Raw genomic sequence first — 20,098 nt, 5'->3', positions numbered from 1 at the left:
TGGGAAAGGTTACAATTGGCATTCATACCCGGGTCAAATGACTCTGCAGTCCGACAATGATGGGAGCACAAAACCCGTGTCGACACGCTAATCTCTGCCCCCTTTCTGCCGCAACGCTATGACGACTCCTTGTCATCTGCGCCACAAATCCCGCCCGCCTCCGTCCAAGCAGCGCTCAAACATCATTCCAAAAGTGTCGGCGTTGACTTTGATTAATAGACTGAATGAGTACAATAAAGGAGCTAACCACTGTAACATCTTCACTGGCCTCCATGCTGCTTACCAAAGAGTGTAATATAATTTAGCAGAAAGGAGGATACTCCAAGCCTGCACACTTACTCAATGCCACAAGAAATATTAAATGATGATAAATAATCAATCCTGCTTGGGTCTTTTGTCAGGTGATTGCAAAAGAGAAAGTTATTCAATCTTTACCCTCCGAACTCTCAAAGCCGGAGGCGTGAATCACGAGTAGAGGTCGATTAAAGCTGCTCTCATGCCCTCTCCACACTTCCAGAGGCTTCCGCTGCACCTTGGGTTAATAGAGTGAAACCATCTTTATTCATGAAACCACGGCTCCACTTCTAAAGGTTTTCCACACTTAACATACTGTAGGATCCAAATAAGTTCCAGGCTAAACAGCACCTTATTTTGGCAACAGTTTTGGCACAGGAAGTGGTCACTTAAGCGAGGTTGAACATGATAGATATGGAGGCTTTGCACTTTCTGGGGAACAAGTTGAAGGCATAAAAATAAGTTGTGTGCGAGTCGAAATGCTTCAGCTGACCAGAAGTAGACCCGGCCCTGTGGAGCTCAGACTGAGGTCTCTCAGTTTAAATCACAATCCCTTCATTCAGCAGCCACCATCAATGAGGCTTTCTTAGCCGGCCAACAACACACACACTCTGACACACACACACATTTTTAGCACGTCTCTTATCCAGCAGATGTAGATGACTCAGTGCAAACGCAGAGCTGTCTCTCTCTCTCTGCTGCATATGCATCCAGCAAATTCACTGGCTCGTGCACTCGCATGCAGACAATTAAAGAGTCTGAAAAACACAGTTGAAGTCAAGAGATTCCTGCTGCAGCGATTGGACCGTAAAAGCGACCTGCAAAAGGCCGAGGTCGTGTCCTCAAAGCGCAGCTGGCCCTTTCGAGGGCGTCACACCGACATGGCTCCTGACTTCTGAGATAATTAGAAGGCGAGCAGGTCGAGCAGCGAGCCTTAAAAAAACCGAGTGTCCATCAAGAGCTGTGCAGGAGTCTGGCTTCGAGCCTGGTGAGCATCATGCAAGCACTTTCAAAAGGACAAACATTCAAGGGAAGTCGATAAAATAGCTCCGGATGGGAAAAGGAACAAAAAACAAGCACTTCTCTTTATGGTGCAACTATTTAACTCTGTTCTTACTTCTGACACGGCGACAAGGAAAACACTGACGCCGTCTGCAGCTGTAGAAACTGCTTCCTTATTATATTTACCTTTCAGAAAATGACTCATTTCTGCAGCAAACTCTAATTAAAACTGTGCCCCTGAAACATAACGTATGTTAGGGGGTTTAAAACGATACACAACAGTCGGCTGACAGGTTGGTAGATCCCACGCAGAGGGAGAGTGTTTCTGGTTTGTGTTACTAACATAAACATAGCTGTCGTAAACAGTGTCAGCAAAGAGAACCAGAGGCACAAACTGAAGGGAAATGTGCCTGAAAACACGGTTAGACGAGGAGACGTGTGTTTAGCCACAGTGTTTGTTAATATGTGGTCTTGTTTCTACGGAAGCCCTAAACGGACATGCAACCATACATTTTATTTACTCCGTTTTCCTGTAGTTTTCTCCTCTGTTGCTCAACTTATTTATGGCGAGACAACAAAGCTTAAAGTTAAAGTTGAAACCTCAGTTTCGTTCTCTTTGGCGGCGCCTGTGGCGATAAGTGGTAATTGCAGGAGCACACTTCCCAGATATCCAGACAGTGCTGCATGTGTGACGTCCACGGTTGGCTCCGGTTGTAACTCTTGATTTTCCTCGCTGACGGTCGCTTTTGCTGAGCGTCAAATTTGTTTCCTTTTCTTTGGATCTTCACTTCTTGTTGAAGTTGTATCTGTAGTCATCCATCTTTTCTTTGCTTGTTCAGCCATAGTAGATTACGGTTTACTTGCAACACTTGCAGAGAGCGGAAAAGCAGCCGCTTAGCTCCGCCTACCCTCTCTGGCAGACCAACCACTGCTGGCTGATGGAAAACGGTCCTGTGTTTGTTTTGTGCTTGTGCAACTCTGGGGACACGAGTTATGATCGTCTGATGTTACGGTGGTGCAGCTTTGTTTTCTTAAGATAAGATAAAAAAAGGTGGAGATCTGGAGGATTAAATCAAATGTCTGGATGCATGTCCACTTAAGGCTTCCGTATGTTTCTACCTTCTTTGGGATTCACTCACTCTTTGCTAATTGTAGACACAACGCATCAGCTTTCTGTCTGCCAAACTTTTTCCTATTAACTTGTCATGTTTCCCCTTTAAATAGCAAGGATATTTTAAGTGATTTTTTTAAATCGTCGCAGTAAAAAAATGCTAATTCGACGAGTTTCCATCAACAGTTTTGGAGCGAATAATTGAGTCAGAAGTCCGTGCAACAGGTTACTCTTACGGGATAGAGTCGAAGTAGCAGGGCCGAGCCTTTGCCATCATACGCATCTACAGGAGAAAAACTGAGAGATATACACAGGACTTGTTTTTGAACATTTCTTTTAAGCTTTTTTATTGTGATACCTGAAAAATCCTTTCAAAATTCAACAGAATTATGCTCTCGTTTCCTCCTCGCTTTTCTTTGGAAGTCTTTTGGACTTCCTCCCGTGTCCCGTGTCCACACTCAAGTTGACCCATCGCTCTTCGGCTATCAGGGGAACAAGCCGGTCATCTGTCAGCGCATAATATCAGACTGTCGTTCTGCCAAACCAACCCTCGGTGCTCCCCCATCAGCCAGCATAAACACACTGCTCCTTTTAAACCCTACCCCTCCGTCATGCTACAAGGTTAGCGCCAGGCTAAACTGGGATGCGGTATATCAAAGTAATTGCACTTTTTTCTTTTTATCATCTCGTCCCCCTTTTGCCCTTTGAGGCCTATAGAAAAGAAACCTCCTTATATATCACTTCTTTCCCTCCTTTTGTTCCCGTCTCTCCGTGGCTAAAGCTCCCTTTATGTTAGAGATGAAGAGTTAATGAAAACGCATCCTTCTTTCTCCCAGGCAAGTCCTTTACTATATTTAAAGGTCTACACGGGCATATTTTACCTATTAATTATTGTGTTTTTCTTCCTCCGCGCTGCCTTTTCTTCGCATCCTGTCTTGCCCTGCAAACGGTGGCCAAGGAAAATATTCTCACCATCTGTCGTGGTACGCTGAGGGTTTAAAGAGCCTCCCACGGCGTCATCGATGCAAATGACCTATGAACGCTAAAAAAAAACTCAACACACGTGGCGTTAGTCGTATTTAAACCTTAATTTAAGACAGATTGCACTTGAGATGCAACTGGAGTGGACTTCTGGGAAGTTATCTCCCGGTGATTTTCAAAATAAAAGTTTCACAGAACAATAGACTCGAGGCAAATTGGCGTGAAGTAATGTTTGAGAGGCCTGTAGTCCTGCACTCTGACTAATGTCAGCAGGGATGGAAACCAGATGGGTGAGACTGACGATAAGAACTCTCCACGGGGGGACAGACAGGAAAAAAAAAACACCTCAAAGCTGTTTAGTTTCTTCTTTTAGTTCCCCCGCTACGAATTCCAGCAGGGTTCTTTTCAGTGCTTCTCTCTGTCGGGCAGATGATGGAAAAATCTGTTGTCTGATATGACTTTAAAATTGCAGCATTACCGCATGTTTGTTTGACTCATAGGCCCAAAAAAATCAACCTTTCTAGAGGAGAAAAATGTCTTTAATTCAGTGATAGATGTGGCAAGATAAAGCCAGAAAATGAAAGAGATAACTCCCCCCTGCTGAGAGAGAGAGAGAGAGAGCCAGGGAATCATCTGAACCTTAACTAAACTCCTGTCTTGCTGTGAGCGAACGCACTGAGCAGTAATTTGAGCAGTAAATCTGTTTGATTTTCAAGGTGAACCCTATAAAAAAAGAGGTATCAGAGAGAGAGAAAAGTCCTGCTGCTCAACTGCAGGTACAAAGGCTGAAAACCATCAGAGGAGACACAGATTGAGTTGTAGCAACTGGACGCATCTGTGCAAATAATTCTTTAAATTCAAGCATGCATCATTTGTTCTATTCGCAGACTGTTTACTTTGAAAGCTAGAAATCAGAAAGAATCGGGGTTTAGAGGTTTGTTCCCCGAGGCTCCAAATGATGATGCTAAATAGCCTTAACACACATGGGCTATTTTCTGCAATGACCGAGCACACGAGAGAGACCATAACATCTGTTCTAGTAGTGTCATGTCAGTGGAAAGAAATGTAGATGAGTTTTCCCAAGTTCCTGTCGATAATGTCGAGTTAACAGAATCAAATATGCCTCCGATATTGCCTTAAATGTGTCGCGGTTATCAACAAGTACGCTAGCCAAAGACACTGAAACAAACGCTTCATTTATGAGCCTTGAAAACAAACTGTAGCCTACACAGGAAGTCGCACCGTGCTGCCACAGTGGATTTATTCTGGTTGCCACCGGCAACGTCTATTTCACAGCAGCAAGAAGAGCAGGTTTCCGGAAACTTTCTTTATTCCTCGTTTCCTTTTGTCCTTCCTTGTTTCCTTCCATCCTTCCTTTATTCCTTCATTCATGTTTCTTGTTGTTTCTTTCCACCCTTTCTTGTTTCCTTCATTCCTTTTATTCTTCCTTTATTCCTCGTTTCGTTCCATCCTCCCTTGTTTTCTGTATTCCTTGCTTCCTTCCACCCTTCCATTCTTTCTTGTTTCCTTCCTTCCATCCTTCTTTCCTTCCTTCCATTCTTTCTTGTTTTCTTCCTTCATTCTTCCTTTATTTCCTTCCATCCTTCCTTGTTTCCTTTCTTACTAGTTTCCTTCCCTCCTTCCTTGTTCCCTTTATTTCTTGTTTCCTTCTATCCTTCCTTGTTTCCTTCCATCCTTCCTTGTGTGCTTTCTTACTAGTTTCCTTCCATCCTTCCTTGTGTGCTTTACTGGTTTCCTTCCATCCTTCCTTGTTTCCTTTCTTACTAGTTTCCTTCCATCCTTCCTTGTTTGCTTTCTTACTAGTTTCCTTCCATCCTTCCTTGTGTCCTTTCTTACTAGTTTCCTTCCCTCCTTCCTTGTTTCCTTATTCCTTGTTTCCTTCCATCCTTCCTTGTGTGCTTTCTTACTAGTTTCCTTCCATCCTTCCTTGTGTGCTTTACTAGTTTCCTTCCATCCTTCCTTGTTTCCTTTCTTACTAGTTTCCTTCCATCCTTCCTTGTGTGCTTTCTTACTAGTTTCCTTCCATCCTTCATTGTTTGCTTTCTTACTAGTTTCCTTCCATCCTTCCTTGTTTCCTTCCGTCCTTTTTCCTCCCCTCCTTACTTGTTCCCTTTATTTCTTGTTTCCTTCTATCCTTCCTTGTTTCCTTATTACTTTATTCCTTGTTTCCTTCCATCCTTTCTTGTCTTTATTCCTTTATTCTCTGCTAGCACCACAATGTTCTAATTTGTAATTGTCTCAGAAGTTTCCGGAAACCTGCTCTTCTTTGCTGCTATAAAATAGTTACAGTTAGCAAACTGAAAAATGAGCTTTAGCCTTATTTTTTTTTGTACCTGTTCTACATTAAATATCCACCTGGTCTGAGGCTACAGAATACTGTACAATACTGTACAACCTAGTACCAAATTCCACTGAACAGCAGGACAGCTGGGAGAGGCCTCCTCCCTCCTCGACCCTCCACCAATCACACCCTCCCCTTCAGATTAGGTTAAACGGCTTAACCTACTGGCAAGACGTCAGTGCTGCTTCCTCACACTGCCAGAAGGGAAAGGACTCAAGCGCACACAGAGACAGATGGACACGCAAACATACACACATGATGTGCCTAACTGGACTGTTAAATAAACCGCATGTTGGCAAAATACCTGCTAGCATTGACAGCAGTGACAGCAAAGCACTGTGGGAGATCTGACTGGCAACACCCAGATGGGGGATGATGAAAATGCCTACAGGCTGCTGGGAAGACAGCAGTGTGTATATAAATGTGTGCGCGTGGACGTAAAGGCTCACACAAAACACTCGAGGCAGACAATTAAATCAAGCAGCAGAGGGAAATGCATGCACAAAGTCGTACCATTAAAAAGCAATTGGCGTCTCGTGTCGGATTCGCTTGTTCCACGCCTCGCGCAATAATGAGTCTGTAAATCTCGCAACAGGGCCGCTTTGTTTCCCGAAAGCCTCCGGAGCTCCATCGAGAAGCAGGATGATAAAATGGAAACGGCCGACCACATGGTTCAAGCTTTTATCTCAAGTGTCTCACAGTACCATCAGTATGCTTTCAGCGTGGGCAGCTGCTGTGGGAACACACTCACTATGGATGCTTTAGCTTGGAGTGCAGGTTTCTTGCTAATATGCCAAAGATCTTCTATTTTGAGACAGGAAGGACTATTCTGTAGTGCATGTCCCATATTTCTCATGCTCTGGCTATTTTCTACACTTTGTGGTTGGTCCCACTGAGTTTGGGCCCAACAGCAGAGGCTTTAACACAAAACTCAAGGAGGCACTTATGGGACTATAAATCCCTTACTTAGAAATTAGCGCAATTCTGTAAAAAATTGCACTTCCTCTAGGGGTGATTACGCAATCAAATCTGAACGCATATACATGATATACATGTTTTTCCATTCAGTGTGACTTCTTCTTTTTGGTAATATCATTATACCTAAGTCCATGAAACCAATTAGAAATTCTAAGAAAAAATGTGCCTTGTAACTGCAGAACTTGCCTTAGAATTATCACGTTTTTAAGTTTTCTGCAAAATTAAAGTAGTCTAGTGATAGTTGACTATACATCCATGGGAAGACTAGGAAGAATAACTGCTTATAGCTAATTCGGCATCCTTTTGGCCCAACAGCAGCGGGTTTAACAAACAGCTCAGGCAGGCAATTAAGCTGCATTAGAACCCTTACTTTCCATTTGGCGCAATTCTGCAAACAAAATGCGCACCTTCTTGGGGTGATAACGAAATCTGAACATATATACATGATACACATTTTTCAATTCAGTGTGACTTCTTCTTTCTGGTAATATCATTATACCTATGTCTTTCTCAAGTATAAGTCCATGAAACCAATTCGAAATTCTAAGAAAAAATGCGCCTTGTAACTGCAGAAGTTGCCTTAGAATGATCAAGTTTTTATGTTTTCTTCAAAATTAAAGTAGTCTAATGATAGCTGACTGTACATCCATGGGAAGACAAGGAAGAATAACTGCTTATAGCTAATTCGGCATCCTTTTGGCCCAACAGCCGCGGCTTTAACAAACAGCTGCATTAGAACCCTTACTTTCCATTTGGTGCAATTCTGCAAACAAAATGCGCTCCTTCTTGGGGTCATAACGCATGATACACATTTTTCATTTCAGTGTGACTTATGCCTCTTTGGGATATCATTATTTGAGATGCGTTTTGCAAATATGCGCCGATAAAATCGCTTACAAATTGAAGGTAAAAAAAATGCACCTTATACCTTCAGAACTTGCCTTACAATAATCACGTTTTTAAGTTTTCTTCAGAATTCAAGTAAACTGTGACGCTTGGCTGTGCACGCGTATGTACACTGCATAAATAATGTGGTAATAGCTAATTCGACATATATAAAGTGGCGACAATTGTCATAATGTAGGTAATACATCATCCACATAATGCTGAAGAGAATGAAAAATAAAGATAGGAATGATAAAATGTACTTTTTCTGTGACGTTAGAGGCAACAAAAGCTCAACAGGGTCATATACAGTAAGGTGTGGATACCTTTGCTGCAGTCACCATGTTTCACCCCACAGCAAAGAAATAGCCCTTAAAACCAACTCACAGATAAGCCTAAGCCTGGCATGTGTTTTTGTTTTGCACGTGTTGCTGAAACGATGATTTACGAGCCAAAAAAAGGGCGTGCAAACACAACTGAATATCCAAACTATGCCTGTGGTAAACGCATATGTGTGTGGTTCTGAGGATGATTTACACGTAGGGAATAGCGTTTAATTACGCCTCAGTTAAAAATATTCAATGCAATTAAAACTAGATTTATCAGTGATATTAAAACACGCCAATCAACACACACATAGTAGCATGAAAATGAACTATTACAATCTCTGCAGCCGCTAAACTTCCAATTAAATCTAGCCTTAAAGCAGTGATGTGTTAAAAAGCATCACTTAATTCATTTCAGGGGGCAAAAAAACACACTTAAATCAATCACAGCCAAAGCCTGCAGAGTGGTGACAGTGATTCATCAGGGGAGGCAATACTGGGAATTCCCAATTAGGGCTTTAAAGGAGCAGTCCCCTCAAACTTCTGCACTAAATTATGATGGATTTGTCTTTGAAAACTCTTAAGAATGACGACACTTTAGCATGATGAAACAGCTTGACAGGCAAAGCGGCATGAAGTCAAGAAAAGTAAGAGGACGGAAAAACAGGAAACTACTTTTTCTCCCACACATCACATTACAGGCCACATTCCTCCGCGAGTTTCTCAGAGAAACAAGCGGCGGGAGACTCAGGGACACAGCAGGGGAGACGCCATTGAATTCCACCGGGGCTTCTGGAGAACATCCAAACGGAGGCGAGGAGGGAGGAGATTAAGAAACACTTCACCTTGTGAGAGGAGAACCCAGAGCTGCATGCCTTTACACAACAACACCCAAAGATTTAGGAGTGAAGGGCAGGGTGCAGATCTGCGACAGAGATTGATGCAAGGCTACAATCCTATTCTCTTCTAGGTGGTATGTTTCCAGGGAGAATTCAGGCCCTCATCCCTCTAACACCAGCTACCTTACCGCTGACTTTATCACCTATACCGAGGGAAACCCCTGACACAAGCTAACTACTCTCCTCCATCATCAGGTGGAGATTTATGGCAGCAGAGACAGCTGGAAAGAGGAGCCACAAAACCTAATAGCTCAGCACATAAAGACCTGTCCACCTCACACCAAAGCCAGTAGAGTAAATGGCTAATTTAAGCGACGTTGTGCAATGGCTTTGCGTTCTATTTTTCAGGTGGAATAGAGAGATGCAGTGGGAATGATCTGATTAGCCGCATGAAGCTCGCTCCTGTGTCCAACACCAACATTTAAATTGTAGCTACAATTCCTTTTTTCTATTACACAACCTGAGTCGGATTCGTTTTTCAAATAAAACAGGAGCTCTAAATGAGTTTTGGCGACTGTCCAGGGCGTCTGGCAGCCGTGATAAACCGACCAGCATTCGGCTAGCGGCTGATGCTAATTTCCCATTGTGTTTAAAACAACATCGAGGTATTATGGAACCAGGGTGGAATAGAGGTTGTGATGACAAGGAGAAGGAGATATTATTATAGAGTCAAGATACCACAACTTCCATTAAATACAGGAAGTAATTAATATCCCACTTGTAAGAATAGAATAACAAGAAAAAACAGAGCCCATTTCAGGAGCTATTTTTAAGCCTGTTCTTGTAAGCAAAATCGACTAATTTCTAGCTGGGGTTTGGTGCAGCGCAGTGAAACAGGGGTACAGTGATTACCCTAAATGGGGCCCAGCGCTTCCACTCTCCAGCCTCCTCACTGGGGACCTCATTCACTGCAATTACGTGGAGAAAAAAAAAGGCAGACAGTGTTTGCTCATTCATTCGCTTCTGTGGGAGACGGATGTGTGTCTGTATGCGTCTTTCTCTCTCTCCCTGTGCCGCATCGCCCTCTCTTTTTTTCGTCCCCCAGCGTGGCCTCTTTCATTTCTTTCCGGCTCCCTTTTCAGAAACAATCTCCCCGTAATTGTTTCTCCATCAGCGGTAGTCGTCCGCTCACTGAGTAATAATCTCTCTGTCTCCTTTTGCTCTTTCCCTCCTTCCTCGCTCGGAGGCAGCGCCGTCTGTGGCCCCGTCTTTGAACTCAGCACGGCTAAACGCTTCCACGTGACCCGCACGCGCGCACGCGCGCACACACCCACCTTTAAGGCAAAGACACAAAATGCATGCTTCTATTGCAACAGTGAAATTGTTCCCACAGAATATCACCATCTCTTTCCGCCTTGTGTTTTTAACTTTAATAGCATGTTGCTTCATTTATCCCCATGGGAAAATTCTCTTCATTGCTCCACTGGTAGGTCAGACTATGTGAAGGAAAAGTGAAGAGTCGAGGTAGCAGAGAGGAAAGTAAATCCACAGTCAGAAGTTGCTTTTTGAGGCCTCTGACCACAGGAATGAGACAGTGAACGCCAACCATTACATAACACAGCACTGTTCCTCTGTGCGGGACTCTGTATGCGAGCATGCTGCATCCACATGCAAACTTTGGGTTATGACACTGTTATTTAAAAAAATGTATCTTAATCAACTTCATTTGATTATCTGCCTGTCCTTAAGAACTTAATGTACCTGGAGCTCAGTCTTTAAATGGGCTGTAGTTTCACAATAAAAGCCTTGAGATATAAACAGGATCTTTCCAGGGGCTCTGGAGTAGGCTCCGGTTTCAAAATAAAAGCCTAAAGATAGCAACAAATGCTTACTAAGGCCTCTGCAGTATGCTGTATTTTCAAAATACAAGCATCAAGACAGTAACAGGAGCATACCAGGGACTCTAAAGTGGCAATGTATTTTCAAAATAAAAGCCTCAATAAGTTAACAGGCTCTTATTGAGGGCTCTGGAGTTTGCTGCAATGTCAAAATAAAAGCCCCCAGGTGGCTTACATAGAGCCCTGGAGTAGGCTGTATAAAAGAAAAGAGCTTTAAGATGGTAACTTAAGAATACCAGGGCTCTGGGATAGCTGAATTTTCAAAGTAAAAGCCTCAAGAAAGTAATAGGATCTTACCAGGGGCTCTGGAGTTTCCTGCGGTTTCAAAATAAAAGCCCTTAAGAAGGTAACAAGAGCATACTAAGACTCTGGGGTAGGCTACAGTTTCAGAATAAAAGCCTTTAAAAAGGTAACAAAAGCACACTAAGGCTCTGGAGTAGGCTATACTTTCAAGATAAAAGCCTCACGATGGTAAAAGGGTCTACTTTGGGCTATGCCTGCGGTGTCAAAATAAAAGCCTAAGAATGGCTCTAGAGAATGCTGTATTTCAAAATAAAACTCACAAAATGACAACAGCATACTAGGAGCTCTATAGCAGGATATATTTTCAAAATAAAAGCCTGAATAACCAAAGGGAGCTTACTCAAGGCACTGGAGTAGGCTACAGTTTTAAAATAAAAGCCCCCAGATGGAAATAGGTGCTTACATGGGGCCTCGGAGTGGGCTGTATTTTCAAAGTAAAAGCCTCAAGACAGTAATAGGATCTTACTAGGGGCTCTGGAGTTTTCTGCGGTTTCAAAATAAAAGCCCTTAAGAAGGTAACAAGAGCATACTAAGACTCGGGGATAGGCTACAGTTCCAGAATAAAAGCCTTTAAAAAGGTAACAAACGCACACTAAGGCTCTGGAGTAGGCTATACTTTCAAGATAAAAGCCTCACGATGGTAAAAGGGTCTACTTTGGGCTATGCCTGCGGTGTCAAAATACAAGTTTACCAAGGGCTCTAGACAAGGCTGTATCTCAAAATAAAATTCACAAAATGGCAACAGCGTACTAGGAGCTCTATAGCAGGCTATACTTTCAAAATAAAAGCCTGAATAGCCAAAGGGAGCTTACTAGGGGAGCTGGAGTAGGCTACAGTTTTAAAATAAAAGCTCCACAGATGGAAATAGGTGCTTACATGGGGCCTCGGAGTGGGCTGTATTTTCAAAGTAAAAGCCTCAAGACAGTAATAGGATCTTACTAGGGGCTCTGGAGTTTTCTGCGGTTTCAAAATAAAAGCCTTTAAAAAGGTAACAAGAGCATACTAAGACGCTGGGGATAGGCTACAGTTTCAGAATAAAAGCCTTTAAAAAGGTAACAAACGCACACTAAGGCTCTGGAGTAGGCTATACTTTCAAGATAAAAGCCTCACGATGGTAAAAGGGTCTACTTTGGGCTATGCCTGCGGTGTCAAAATAAAAGCCTAACAATAGTAGCACAAGTTCACCAAGGGTAAAGAGTTCAAAATAATACTCACAAAATGACAACACCATACTAGGAGCTCTATAGCAGGCTATACTTTCAAAATAAAAGCCTGAATAGCCAAAGGGAGCTTACTAGGGGAGCTGGAGTAGGCTACAGTTTTAAAATAAAAGCGCCCAGATGGAAATAGGTGCTTACATGGGGCCTCGGAGTGAGCTGTATTTTCAAAGTAAAAGCCTTAGGATGGTAATAGGAGCCTGCTGGGGGCTCTGGAGCAGGCTGCAGTTACAAAATGAAGCTGTGAAGATAGCAACAGCCTCTGGAGAGGGTTGTAGTTTTAAAAACAAAAGTCTGACAGGACTGCAGCCCCGATGACTGGCCATGGAAGTCATGGTGTCCATTTTGTATTTAATGCCGCTCAATAGATCTTTGTAAGTCTGTGGTGACTCAGAGCGGAAAAGACGATGATGCATCACTCAACTATTAAAATGATTAAAATAACAATACATTATTAAGTCATCTGAACTCCCCAGTCCCATCTATGAGAGTCATGAGGGGGAGGATATTAAATCTGTAAATCTAATCAAATATTTATTTTAATAGGACTGTAATTAACTCGTCTTAAGAGTGTGTTGAACTGCAGGGCAGGTCGTAGCATGCACACATGTATTACCGTGTATACAATCATGCACATTGGCCTATAAACTCACATATCCATGTTACAGGGTTTAATGGGGCCCTTGTGAGCTCATGCACACGGCATCAATATAGGTTTAGTGTGTCACGGTGCTGGACTGAGCAGGGGCTGGGGGGTTTTAACACACACGGAGCAGGTCCCTGCGGACGATGATGAACGAGGCCTGCCAAAGCTTCTGTTAGTTCTGTAAGCGCTCCAAGACAGCAGAATGAAAGGAAGAGATTATTTGGGAGATCAGACGCGAGGGCTTAGAGATCGGATGGATAGCTCGAGAGCGAGAGAGAGAGAGAAAGAGAGGAGGAAAGCCCAGCTCTGCCACGCTGAGACGATGGGTCATAAACTTTTTAGAGATCACAAAGCCAGCGTTCGAGCCTCACCCTGAAATGACTACACTTTGCTGTCTTTAAACATCACCTTGGCTCTGCCCACACATCCAAACCGCTGCAGCTTAACTACCAGGAACGCTGCCAACTTCTGAACACACAAAGAAACGCGATCATAGTTTGGCTCCGAGCTTCTAAATACACACTTTAGCGTCTTTTATCACTTTTTCTCTCGGGGGAAAACGCTGAGTTTTAAGACGCCTCTGGGTAAAACACTGCAGTAAACATTCGACTCGGAAAAAGGTTTGTTGTCCAACCGAAAGCTTTAAATAACTGTGGGATTTAGTCTGGACAAAATTGCAACTGTCTGGCTCTTTGCATGCTAATTCGCTAATCTGAGGCAGCATTAAAACTAATTTCCTCTGCTCTTGTTCGAGGCAAACGGCCGAGGCCTCGGCTGCACAGCAATGAGGCAGACATACCTCTTTTGCGGAGGCGGGATGGGACATAGTTAACCTACAAATGTGTCTCCAGCTAGAGTGGAAAAGTCTGGATACAAAAGCACGATGAATATATGCAGGCAGATCAAGAGGAGTATCTTCATAGCTCCTTTGGTCTTGTCTCATTCGTTTCGTATCAGCTCCTTCCACGTGTTTCTTTACTCCCGAGGTGGCCGACGGAACAAAGGCCCGTTTATTTGAAATGCCAACTGCTCCACATCAGTGTGTTTGTGCATAATGTGCGAGGGGACTTGTAGCTCGTTTATCAAAGGCCTTGGGGGACCGCGAGTCCATCAAATGATGTTGTCTATAAAGCGGCTCGATCGTCCTAATCCCCCTAAACCCTCCCCCCCTTCCTCTCTTTTTTTAGTCCTGTATCTTTCCTCAAAATCGCACACACAGAACACAAGGTCAGGAGCCACGCAGATCATAAAGCCGCAATCCAATCATGCAACAAATACCACACAGTGATCTTATTGCATGCACAAAAACTCCCACACGAACCCCGTCGAGCTTTCGAGAAGGTCGATCTTGATGTGGATGGATGGGGATTAAGGTCAAGTAAGCATGCAAGACCAGACAGTGCAGGCGAAATATTAACCAATCAGATGCCACTGATTGATGGATTAAAGCACCCCACATGCAAAAAGTGAAAGGGAGCATGTGGCGCCATATGTGCAGGTCTTAACAAGTGCACGTTTTTATATATGCAGCATCTGAACCAATGAGAGGGAGGGCAGGTCCCAGGGGGCGGGCTTAACGGGGCTCAACTGTTCTCCAGGGAGTCAGCATGGCTATCATGATGTAGCACACGCCAACGCTGGAGCATAAAGATGCTGCATGTGGAGAAGTCGAGCTGCAGGTGCAATAGAGAAGAAAACCGAGGTATGTTAAAGACACAGCACCAAACCTCATTGTTTTTTTTTTGCTGTTGTTTTTGCACTGATTCAAACGTGTAATTAAAAACTCACTGTCGGATTGTTTTGCTCGTCCTTCCTGGCCTCTGTCGCTTGTTTATTCTGTTTTGCTCTGGTTCATGTTCAGTTCATTTAAGGCTGAATCAAGAGATATTCTATATCATTGCAACTGTAAACAATTAGAGCAAAAAAGGAGGGAAATGACAGCTGTTTGGTTCTAGAAAATGTACTCAAAAAAGGGGGTAAACGGTTCATTTGTGAGGGATTATTTTCTGCTTTGGATTAATGTATTTGGTGTTTACATCAGCGGGAAAGTGGATGAGGGATTGACTCAAAATAAACTGCACGAAGGAACAAATAAAAGTGTTTGTTGTTCGTCTTGTAAGATAAATGTACTAAATTCACTTCATTGCCTCTGCTTTAGTTGCTGGGAAACAGCAGAAATATTCCCCCATTCGAAAAAATTGACCAAATGTTCAAAGTTGCCAGTCCGTAAAAAGCCTCAAGGTATTAACAGGAACTTAGCAGGGGCTCTAATTTCAAAATAAAAGCCTCAAGATGGTAACAAAAGCTTTCTAAGGCCTCTGGAGTATGCTGTATTTTCAAAATAAAAGCATTAAGACAGTAAAAAGAGCATACTATGTTCTCTAAACACTATATTTTCAAAATGAAAGCCACCTGGTGGTAACAGGAGCTTGCTGGGGGCCCTGGAGTAGGCTGCAGTTATGAAATGAAGGCAGTTGAGATAGTAACAGACTGTAGTTTCAAAATAAAAGCCTCAAAATGTTAATAGGATCTCACTATGGGGTCTGGAGTAGGCTGCAGTTTCAGAATAAAAGCCTTAAGATGGCAAAAAGATCTTACTTCTGGCTATGGAGAAGCCTGCAGTGTCAAAATAAAAGCCCACAAATGGATGACAGTAACAGGAGCAGATTAAAGTCCCTTGTGTGTTTTTAAAATGAAAGCCTCAAGATGTTACCTGTGCTATTATTTGTTTTTGTTTTTTTTACCTTTCTAGTATTTTTCTATCAGATTCCTGCAAAAACACGGGTGCCCCACACTCAATACTGCGCCTCAAGGCATCTTTTGTCAACACAGATGGACGACTGAAGCTGCTGCTGCTCTGCTAACGTTGCTAACGCTACGCCTCCTGTGTTGACATGATCTAAGAGGGGATAATTTTCTACTCACTTGGAATAAAATCCATGTTTAAGCGCCGCACATGCTAGCCCCTGGTCCCATTTAGAAACAGGTGTGAGTTCCAGTTATGTGAAGTCACTTGACCCTTTTTTCGCTGAGTTTTATTAACCGCCGCCGCACAAACCAAAATTGTTTCCTTTGGAAAATCACTGACGTTTAACCGCAAGATAAACCGAGCGAATCTGGGGCAGGGAGGCTTATTTGCGAGGGTAAACCATGCAACAAAGTTTCTCCCTGACATGCGTATACACAGAGCAGCTTAATGGGATTAAAAGTGTTATAAAATCAAATATGAGAAGGAGTGAGGCGAAGGTTTGTGTTGGAGGAAAGAGGAGGAGTGTCATGTATCTGAGCAAGCCAGGACAAAGTGAAAGCAGTTACAGTCTTATCCAGCACTAAGCTCCATGAATACTTCCACTGTTGTGAATGACATTAGACCAGGTGAAACCAGCACAACGTTAATGAGTAACAAGCATCCTCCATTATCAATGCATGCAAATGCACACACATGCAGACGCACACACAGCACATCCCCTCTGTCTTTAATTATTCACCAGGTGAGAGTGAGCGACGACGCTCGGCACTCACACTCCTCTAACATGCCGCTTCTGCTCCACATTAATAATGAAGCCTCCCCATGTGTGTGTGTTAGAGTGGTCACTAATGTGTGCAACTGTATGTGCAGAAAGCTGATTGGCCAATATTTCCTGTCACTCAACGAGAGGGAAAATCTGCATTAGATTTACATGGTATTCAGGCTCTGCTGCGAGTCCAACTGAAACTCTGTTACGTCCTTTGATCTAACGGATTCCATGTAACCCCTCGTGGGAATCTGAGTCCACATTCCCGACTACAAGCCTCAGGATACAGCTGATTCCATGAACACAAGACATACTATAACACTGAGGATGAAAGCCAGAACACTCAGCTGGATGCAAGAAATACTTCAAATGGTTCTCATTCATAAATTATTAACAATGCATTATTAAAGCTGGATTTATTGACCCATGTTGTGTGTATGAATTCCACCTTCATGGCTTTAAAGGCAACGTTTTTTTGTCTGTGGAGAAAATGTGGATCGAGTCCCACTTAGATACTGTAATATCATCTGTTCTGCTCTGCTCATTTCCTGCTTCATGCCAACACCAATGCATATAAAGCACGTGCTTAGCATGTGATATTAACAGGTAGCTAACATGAGCAAAAACTCACTTTATTTTGCAGCTTTTAAAGGAACTCCTTTCTAACTTTGCATTGACAAAATACATTATATAACATGTTCAACAAAGATTTATAAAAGGAGAGCAGCTCAGAAAACGAAGACGACAAACTTTTAACAACTTCGGAGTATGTATGTAACAGAGTATAGAAGGTCAGTAGCCACAGCGCCGTAACAAAGCTACGCTGTTTGGCTTTACGTTGGACTATGCAACGCCGGTGTAAAGCCGTGTTCTTACATCGTGTTCCGCTTACATAGACGCCGTTTCACCTCAGGCCATGTCCACACGGAGACGGAGCCAACTTTGTTTTGAAAAAGTTTTCCTTAAACACGGCGCCGTCTCAGGAAATGTTTGCATCCCCACGAAACCGCTGAAACGCTGTAATATATACAACCGGCCTGTGGGTGGCGCTGTAACGCAGCCACACAAATACAACAAACCGGAGAAGAAGAAATAGAGCCTGCGTATAAGTGTAACAACAAAGAAGAAACACAAGCAGAAGACGGTGGTGGTGGTGGGGTTAGCGCATGCGCGACGTACGGAGGCAGCGCGATTCAAGAAAGATCCGTATAGGCTGTACGCACGGAAACGCCAGGGTGGCGTTTAGGGATTTATCCACTCAGGGAGGCGGTTTCAAAAATTAGCGTATACGGGCTCCTGAAACGCCGGTTCCGTGTGGACGAAACGACCATGCGACAAAAAACTTTGGCGTTTACTCCTAAACCCATCTCCGTGTGGACATGGCCTCAGTTACTACCTCCAATGCCGGCTCAGAGGCGGGACTACTATGCCCCACGATTCCACCTTTGGCGTTTTACAATGAAGACGAGACGTAACAGACGCTAAATAATCCCGCCTTGAACTGGCAGTGTAAAAGGGGCTAGAGGTTCGTGAAGGAGTGGTTAGATGCAGAAGCAGGAAGTGTCGGATCGATACTCGGTATCAGCTAACGCGCTGACTTTAGCTCTTAGAAGTGACAGAATATAGTCCGTGCATCCTTTTTTGCGCTTCTGAAATCTAACTGAATAAAAAGAAGTCACATCATCGCCGACTTATTAGAAACGTAAACGTAAAAGAGGCAATTAAGCCTCTGCAGCCTTCACAGAATAAAAGTGGTACAATTCAAACATCACACCTCAAGCAGTATAACGAAGGTGTTACTAGACGTGTGAAAATATGACTTCATATGGTGTTTTGCATCTTTAAAGTGTAGTGCTCCTATTCCAAGCCCCCTGGCTGAGGTTTCATGATAACAGGCCGAGTTAATGAGTACCTTATTTGAAGGCTGAGGTGGTAAGAGAAAAGGCCCGAGCCTGTGCCAACGTTAGCATAAGGCTGCAGGCTTGTCTGTTGATTCACACGTTAGGCTACACCTACAAACACACCTGGAGGCATTGTAGCAGGAAGAGGCAGATTAGCCAAATAAGTGAAGCATTGTCCTCTCATCTTGACTCACCTAAAGGTGTGATAAGGAGGGTGGGTTAACGTTCAGTGCTTTTTTCCCGCCTAGCCTCCTGCTGCTTCACACTTCGCTCTCACTTTCAACCAAGACAATATTGTGATTGTTTGTGTTCGTGGTCACGCTGCTGATGCGCTCCTGCGGTCTGAGCGCTGACGTCTGAGCATGCTCCACAGAGAAAGGACATTTAATTTGGTCAGAGGGTAGAAACAGATATGTGGGAGGGATCTCTGTGCTGAACCACATGCACGGTTTTCTTCCTCCAATTTGAGAGGACATCAATTTAGGTGTCTGAAATATGCTTAAAAAACACACATGCAGATGACATCCCTGACCCAGGGATCCCAGCCCCTCTGTCAAACTGTCCGCTCCGCCGCAGACACATCCTCAGGCACTGACACACTAACAACCACGTACATTCTTGGCATTTTCACAAGAGCCAATTACGGCTGCTCGAAACTGGCAGCTCTGGATGTTCGACAAGCCAGCTGAGAGCGTGACCGTGCTGGAATCTTTCTTCATTATCATCACAAAAACTCCCTGAATTCGGAGCCGATAATACAGCGGCTGGTGCTTCTAAAGACGTGCAAATTGCCGGGGAAGGCGGGCGATTGAACTTTCTGTCAGCTCGCGGTAGACATTAATTCAGATATCCAGGACTACTCCCGCGAAAGGACGGCATACCGAAGCACAGCAGCACCGATGTCATTATAGCTGCAGCCTGTGCAGCCTCTCAGAGGACCCTGATCTCTAAACAGCATTAGGAAGCTGCCGTGCACAAACACATATCTCAGAGGCACTTACATGCAAGCGCACACACGCTGCAGCTAATGCACACATTCTCAGAGATTCGAAACGCATGCAAATAGTTTAGATGCCTTTTTAGAGTGAATACAGGCAGGAATCTACAACAAGAATGCCTGGGACGGCTTGAAATTGAAAGCATACCTAGCATACATTTTTAGCGTCAGTTAGCTTGGGGGGAGACCTTTGGCTCATACAGTAATAGGAGACTAAGAGAAAGGGAATGGAAGCTACAGTGTGTTTTGTGTCTGTACAAAGGAGTGGTGTGCTTAAACAGGAAGCTGGCGTCTATCCCACTTCCTGTGTCTGTCCAGGAAGTAGAGATATGAGATAAGGCCGCAAGGTAAATGGAACATACTGAGCCGTCCTACCGCAGCACGAATAGTGATGGATTGTACAAAGTAGGATTAGATGATACAAGAAGTAGTTACAATTGCGGCCTGACCGATATTGGATTTTCGAGACCGATACCGATGAGTGAATACAGATATGGCAGCCGATACAGTTTTAAGGGTGACATGATAGTTGATGTCAGAATATATGAGATAAAGCCTCAAGGTAAATGGAACATATTGAGCCGTCCTATCGCAGCACGACTAGTGATAGATTGGATACAGTCGGATTAGATGACACGATAAAGATGGAGTTTTTGATATCCTGAATGATAAGCTTCATGTCTTACAGGTGCAACAGAAGGTTAATAAAAAGATCAATGAGAATGTTGCTTATTTGTAATTCCAACCAGCGAGAAGTGCTAACAATTACAGCCTGACCTATATCGGGTTTACAATACCGATAAGTGAATACAGATATAGCGGCCAATATCGCAAAGTTTTGAG

General features: G+C 43.6%; 1 protein-coding gene across 1 annotated transcript in view; it reads right to left on the bottom strand.

Moving 5' to 3' along the window:
• Nucleotides 1–20,098, bottom strand: part of LOC138603753 (FERM, ARHGEF and pleckstrin domain-containing protein 1-like) — a 58,983-nt gene that overhangs the window by 30,862 nt on the left and 8,023 nt on the right. The window lies entirely within an intron of this gene.

This window comes from Semicossyphus pulcher, unplaced genomic scaffold (assembly GCF_022749685.1).
Source record: "Semicossyphus pulcher isolate SPU_LCO1_2020_fin unplaced genomic scaffold, fSemPul1.0.p SCAF_24, whole genome shotgun sequence".
Classification (NCBI taxonomy): domain Eukaryota; kingdom Metazoa; phylum Chordata; class Actinopteri; order Labriformes; family Labridae; genus Semicossyphus; species Semicossyphus pulcher.
This window is presented reverse-complemented; position numbering and strand designations above follow the sequence as displayed.